We start from the raw sequence: 6,276 nt of genomic DNA on the forward strand, positions 1-6,276 counted from the left end.
TTGTAGGCAATGGCTTCATGGATAGCGCGGTAACAGGTGACTTTTGGGGTTGAGATGTGCAAGCATTGAGATGTAGAATGTTTGTGTTCCTGTTCCTTCAGTTTTTATAGTGTTTTCTCTTAAAAAGTGTTTAAAAGAGGAAGGAGTGAATGGTGTATGACACTGAAGTAATACTGGAGATCATGTCCCACTTGGGAATATTTCCTGGAGGTTTTGGCTTTTTATAACAGCTCCAGTGAGCCAGTTTGATGTCTTCACTTCTCTGACACCCTACACGTGCACACAGCAGGGAGATGGAAAAGTTTCGCCTCGGGTTTCATCAAACTCCTGGAGGAATTTGTGTATCCCCATTCTGAGCATGGTTTAGATATATATTTAAAATGTTCACCGTGAGGATAAATATCTATCATCTCCTTGCCATGATCCTGTAACCAGATACCTAATGGTCCCCTGGCTTCAAAAGTCAGTCCCAGGAAAGTGCGGTCTTGAATTATCTGGCGCTATAAAGCAATTACAGCTTTAGCACATTTTACCTTGACATAATGGTCAAAATGTGCATTTGGGGAATGTTGTGCAATTTTAATTTGCCCCAATGTGGATGACTGGCACAGGTGTTTTATACTGGAGGTGAATTAGATTCCTTTGCTGACTTACTTCTCTGTAGAAAAATGAAAATGTTGTCCCCAGAGTGGATTTACTTTTTCATGCAGTGGGTAGAGGGAGGTTGTGGTGCTGCCTTTGGAAACATTAGCCAGGAGAAAAGGAGACTCAGTGGTGACCTTATCACTCTCTACAACTTCCTGAAGAATAGCTGTAGTCAGGTAGGGTTGGTCTCTTTCTCCAGGCAGCAACTGACAGAGCCAGAGGACACAGTCTCAAGCTGCACCAAGGGAAATATAGGTTGGATATCAGGGAAAAGTTGTTCATGGAAAGAGTGATAAAGTACTGGAATGGTCTGCCTGGGGAGATGGTGGACTCACCATCCCTGGATGTGTTTAAAAAGACTGGATGTGGCACTTGGTGACATGGTTTAGTTGAGGTGTTGGGGCATGGGTTGGACTCGATGATCCTGAAGGTTTCTTCCACCCTAGTGAACCTGGCTGTTAGAGACAGCCAGCCCCTGGCTGCAGTAATCTTGCATCCTCTTGTTCAGCTGCTCTTGTTTTGCCTGAATGGTAAACCATCCCAACACTCTGGATGCAACAAGCAAGCACAGCCCTTTGCAGGTGCTTTCTCACTCTGCCACCCTGAGCTGCAGTGCTCTCAATGTGCCCCTGCACACCCCACTTATGATTGTGGAAGGGAAAGCAGCAGTCTTGGTGCTCGAGCTACCATTCATTACCCTCATTTTTCTGCATCTCTATCATTTAATGGTGAGCTACAGTAGCATGAAAGAAAAGAACCATAGTTGGCTTTGGATATTTAGAAACTGGAGGAGTCTATTAATGTCTGTCCCTGGGATGTCCCCAGTCTCACCTGTACAGAACAGGAAGCATGCTCTGGAATTTTACAGCACTGCCTGCAGCTGTCTGTGCCCAGCCCTGATATAGATGCTAACATTTCTGTAGGTAATGAGTACAGTCACCAGGATCCCAGCAGGCTTTTTATCTCCTCCAAACACATCTAAATTCCCATGTAATTATGAAGCCATCATGCTAATTACAGCTGTGGGAAAAGGTTGTTCCTATCTGCCAACAGTTCATCTGTATTGCGGAGGCACAGGTCAGTCTTGGGAAGAATTAATTTCACTGCATTTAGTCATGTTAGCAGTTCTAGGTTTTATTATTACAACAGCTCAGACACCCTCTGTTAACTCATTGTGTGTGTGTGTGTCATTGTGTGTGGGCTTGGGGCTCCAGGGCTCAGTGGCTTCTTGGGCTGCATGAGGCTGTCTGTGAATGGGTGATGTGGGGAGCAGGTTCAGGGCAGGGATTACAGTTTTGAGGGAAGGAAAACCAAATGAAAATGGATGAAGGTCTTCTGTGGTTTGGGATATCTCATTAATATTTAGAGATAGAGCTCCTAGCTCCAAAAGTTACAGAACAATGCTGCGTGTCAAATAATTTTGCTGCAGGCTAACCTTTGCCTCAAGTGGAACAGAAGACACTGACTGTGACTGCATTGTGCCTTTTTAGCTTTAAATAAAAATAGTTAGGCCACCAGTGACTTTGCTATAAGCAATATATAACTTCTTATTAATATTTTTTTAAAAATGCTTCACCCATGGAAGCGGCATTTTTAAGGAGTTATAAGAAGGTCAGATAGATCTTCCAGCTGATAGTGTGATGTTTGCATGGTACCTGCAGAACAGAGTGTTGCTGTTCTAGAACTGATGGGGACCTTTTCCCCTTGACTTACCCCTTCCCTGGGCTGCTGCCAGAGCTCTTGCCAGGGCTTGAGCCAGCAGGAGGTCAGCTGTGGGTGAGCAGAGGAGATGAGTGAGGAGGTGTTCAAGCTTTGCCCTGCCTCTATGCTGGGCTGTGTCTAAAAAGCACCAAGCCTGAAAAGAATGAATTTGCTATAGATTTGCAGACTGGGCCGAACTTTTAACTTTAATTGCCCAGAAAGCTGCTGGAAGGTTGTTCTACATCCGGCATGGCAGACACAGCCTTGTCTTTGGTGTGAAGAGCTCCCATGAACTGTTGCCTGCTGCTACTGAAACCTGGGAGTCTAATGGATAGTTCTGGCAAGCTGGTAGGGAAGCTGTGTGTGATCTGTGCAGTGTGTGCACACAGTGCCACACATGTGCTCCTTTCTTCCATGCCTCCTTTCCCTCCTCTGAAGTGTCCCCCTGCCAGCTGCCTCAGGAGGAAATGCTCTCAGGTGAGTCTGTGTGTGAAATGCAGAAAAGCCTCCTACGTTATCACCCACCAGAGACCCTCCCAAGGGATCCACATCGTCTCTTTCTGTCTGATGCTGTTAAGAGAGAGATCTCAAGTATATAAATTCACAGCAAAAAATCATCTTTGTCCCACTTGATAAACTGATTAAAACTCCTACACTGAAATGCAAAGCAAGAAGAGGTGTTAATGAATAGATAGGAGCTAATTAAATCTAAATGTGGAAAAAGCACAACTTTCTATCTAGGTTCTGCCTCATTTTTATGGCAGATGATTCTCATGAAGTGACTAAAATTGTCCAAAGTGGTAATTATTTCACACATTATCAGACATGCAGCATTTACCTGTCCAGCCAGCATGAATTTCCCCAACCTGAAAAAGTTGTAAAATATTTTAAAAATCCCTTTATGTTACGGGATTTTTGTCTTTGACTGTAAAATCAGCAGTATATGCTTACATCATGGGCAACAAGCAGGTTTTCTAAAACACAAAGATGAGAATCAAGCATAGTTACATGGCTCCAGGAGGAAATACCAAAGTCCTTTTCATCTGTGGCATCAATTATGCTGCAAGACAGCTTTCTGAATTTTTCAGCAATAAAAAGCAGTTAATTGCATTGCAAACTCTATAGACTATAAAACGTCAATTCACAGTCCAGATCCTCTTTTTGTTAACTTCAAATAATACAAATTATTTTAAGAAAAGGAGAACTGACTTTTGAAGGCAATCTTTTCTTCCCCACATTCCCCAGAACTTTCTCACAAATTCTTTAAATACTTTGCACAGTCAATTAAAATTATTATTATAACAATTTATTATGGTTCAGCAGCAAAATACACAAGTGGGCATTTGACCAAGTGGGATTGTAATGGCATGAAACATGCAATTATGCTTGGAAGAAACAAGTGAAAATTTGCAAATATGTCTGTGTGATATTCCCAAAATGGCAGGTCAGGGAGACACCCTTTGAGCTTTTGAATGGATTTGGTTGAAAGCACTCAGGGAGGTAGCCAGGAGATTACCAAAACTGAACTGGGGCTGTCCAGGATGAAGAGTTGTGTGAATGCTCAAAGCACAGAGCATTTGGGGACTGAAACACTTGTCTGAACATGGGACTGAGGCTACATTGAGGAGCAGTATTTTTGTTGTTGTATTTTGAGTTTACCATGGTGTCTGCAGATGCCAGCTGAGCTTCATGCCATTTTGCTGTCATATTTAATATTTATTTTTTTTTACCATAGTTTAAGTTCCTAGTGTGATTTTGTGAATCAGGTGCCCTGAATTCAACTTGATATTTTTATCAGACCATCGTTGTGGAAGACTAATGGGAAATGAAACTCAACAGAAATATGTATGAAGCACAGTCATACTATAACAATTTATATCTTTAGACTGTTGTAGACAGGGACTTAGTGTGGCTTGTATGCTTATTTTATGCACAGGAACATTAACTGGTGTTAGTTGTTTCAGCAGCTCTGGGTGGAATTGCACCTCTGAGAATGTAATGTAGAAAGGATTGGAGGGTTTAGTATCTGCCTGCTAAAATAGTTTTATTTAAGTGACTGTCTTTCCTGGCATTTAATCCCTGCCTAACACCTGCTGCCCTGATGCTGGTGTTGCAGTTCTCTACAAAGTATTCAAGATTTGTACAGGATGCTGGGATGTCTGTAAATGGATTTTAGTTATCTGTTCTGAAGAGGTTGAAAAGGCACTGAATTAGACTCTGGAAGAGCTACTTTTAGTTTTACAGATCATTTGAGCATGACGCTCACTTTTTCCAAAAAGAAAGTTACCTGAGATGAAAATTAATAGAGTAATTCAGTTTTTGTATTTTGAACAAAGAAATTTTTAAATGTAAAAAATCCAAATAATATTTGTAAGTTAGACACAGACTTTTCAATCTTTATAAATTTATTAATTAGTGATTGCAAACTTATCTTATGCTTTCTTATGTGCTTGAAGCAGATACTCGGTGCTGAAAATCCAGAAAGATGTTTGTGAACCTGAGTTGCAGTTGATGGTCTATTGGCAACAGCGATACTTTTATATTTGCTGCCACTGAGTGCTGAGGTGAGAAAGGCCATTTTCAGGTTTTCAGTGTGTGTTTAGCTACGTGCACGTCATGCCTTGAGTGGTGATGTTGGAAGGAAATCCATCACGATGGTTCTGTTAGAGCCCGCTCTCCGTGGGAGCTGTGCTGGGGCAGAGCTGTGCTGCCACTGAGAGCTCAGCCCTGGGAAACTGCAGCTAAAACATCCCCAGGCTGGGCTGCCAGGCTGATGTGGGGTGTTTCAGCCATGGCCAGAGTGGAAAGCATTCAGCTTTCCAGATATCAGTGCCACCAGCAGTGAGGTGTAGGGGATGGCAGGGTGGGTGTCTGGCAGGGAACAGAGGAGGCAGCCAGGAGGTTTTCCTGCTGGGATGGAGCTGCTCTTTCTCTTCCCCTGTAAAGGCAGGGACTGAGACGGTTCCTCTGTAAGATAAAATGTCCTGTTTTGTCCCTCTCAGGGGGATGCCACGTGTTATTTTCTGGCTCTTACTTTGAGCTCAGTTCAGCCCTCACCTGCCACAAACAGCGGCAAATCTGCAGTGAGCCTGGGCTGCTGCCTGCCTTGGGCAAAGTCAAGGGAAAATCAACTTCTCTGGTGGGTTTTGGAGCAAAACATGCAAATATTTATATTTATTAAGATGTTGGTGGCCTTTTGCTAGAGTTGTCTTTGATGCCCTTTGGGGTTTTTTTAGTGTCCTCAGGTGAGAAAGAGTAGTGAATGGAACAGCACCATGTACATGCATTATCTGGTTTATGTTTTAACTGTGATTCCTCTCTGCAAAGCTGCCTACCTTGGGATTTATGGCTGAAAAAATTTTAAGAAAAATTCAGTAGACAGTTTGTGCTTAGGAGTATCAGAAGTTTCATTTCAGTGTGCTGTGAGCCCTGGGAAACAAAAATCACTTGAAGGTCTTCCTTTGATCATATTTTACTTATTCTGAAGTAGGTAGAATTCCACTTCTGCAGCCTGTCATCTCAAACTCTGCAGACTGGAATAGCTTTTGCGGCTTCTTGGGCAGGTATTGAGGAAGAGATCCAGCAGCCATGCCTACATATCTTCTGCTGTGCTGCATACCTCTCCCAGGGGTCCTCCACAGGCCTGCCTTTTGGCAGCTCTTCATAATGATGAACACAGACAGTAGGACAAAAAACTGATTGTGTTCTGCTGCTAAAATTTATCTTGAGATTTCACATTCACCCAATTAAAAAATTTGCAAACCAATCTGCAGTACTGTGCAAGTAATAGGATGGCAGAAAGATTCATGCCTGCACCAAACTCTAATTTGTTTTTTTCACTCGCTTCAAAGAATACATATAAGTGGTATTTTCTAGGGAGATGGATTTGATTTTTTCCTGCATCAGGTATAAACCAAAAGTAAACAGAAA

Source organism: Taeniopygia guttata, chromosome 2 (assembly GCF_048771995.1).
Source record: "Taeniopygia guttata chromosome 2, bTaeGut7.mat, whole genome shotgun sequence".
Classification (NCBI taxonomy): Eukaryota; Metazoa; Chordata; class Aves; order Passeriformes; family Estrildidae; genus Taeniopygia; species Taeniopygia guttata.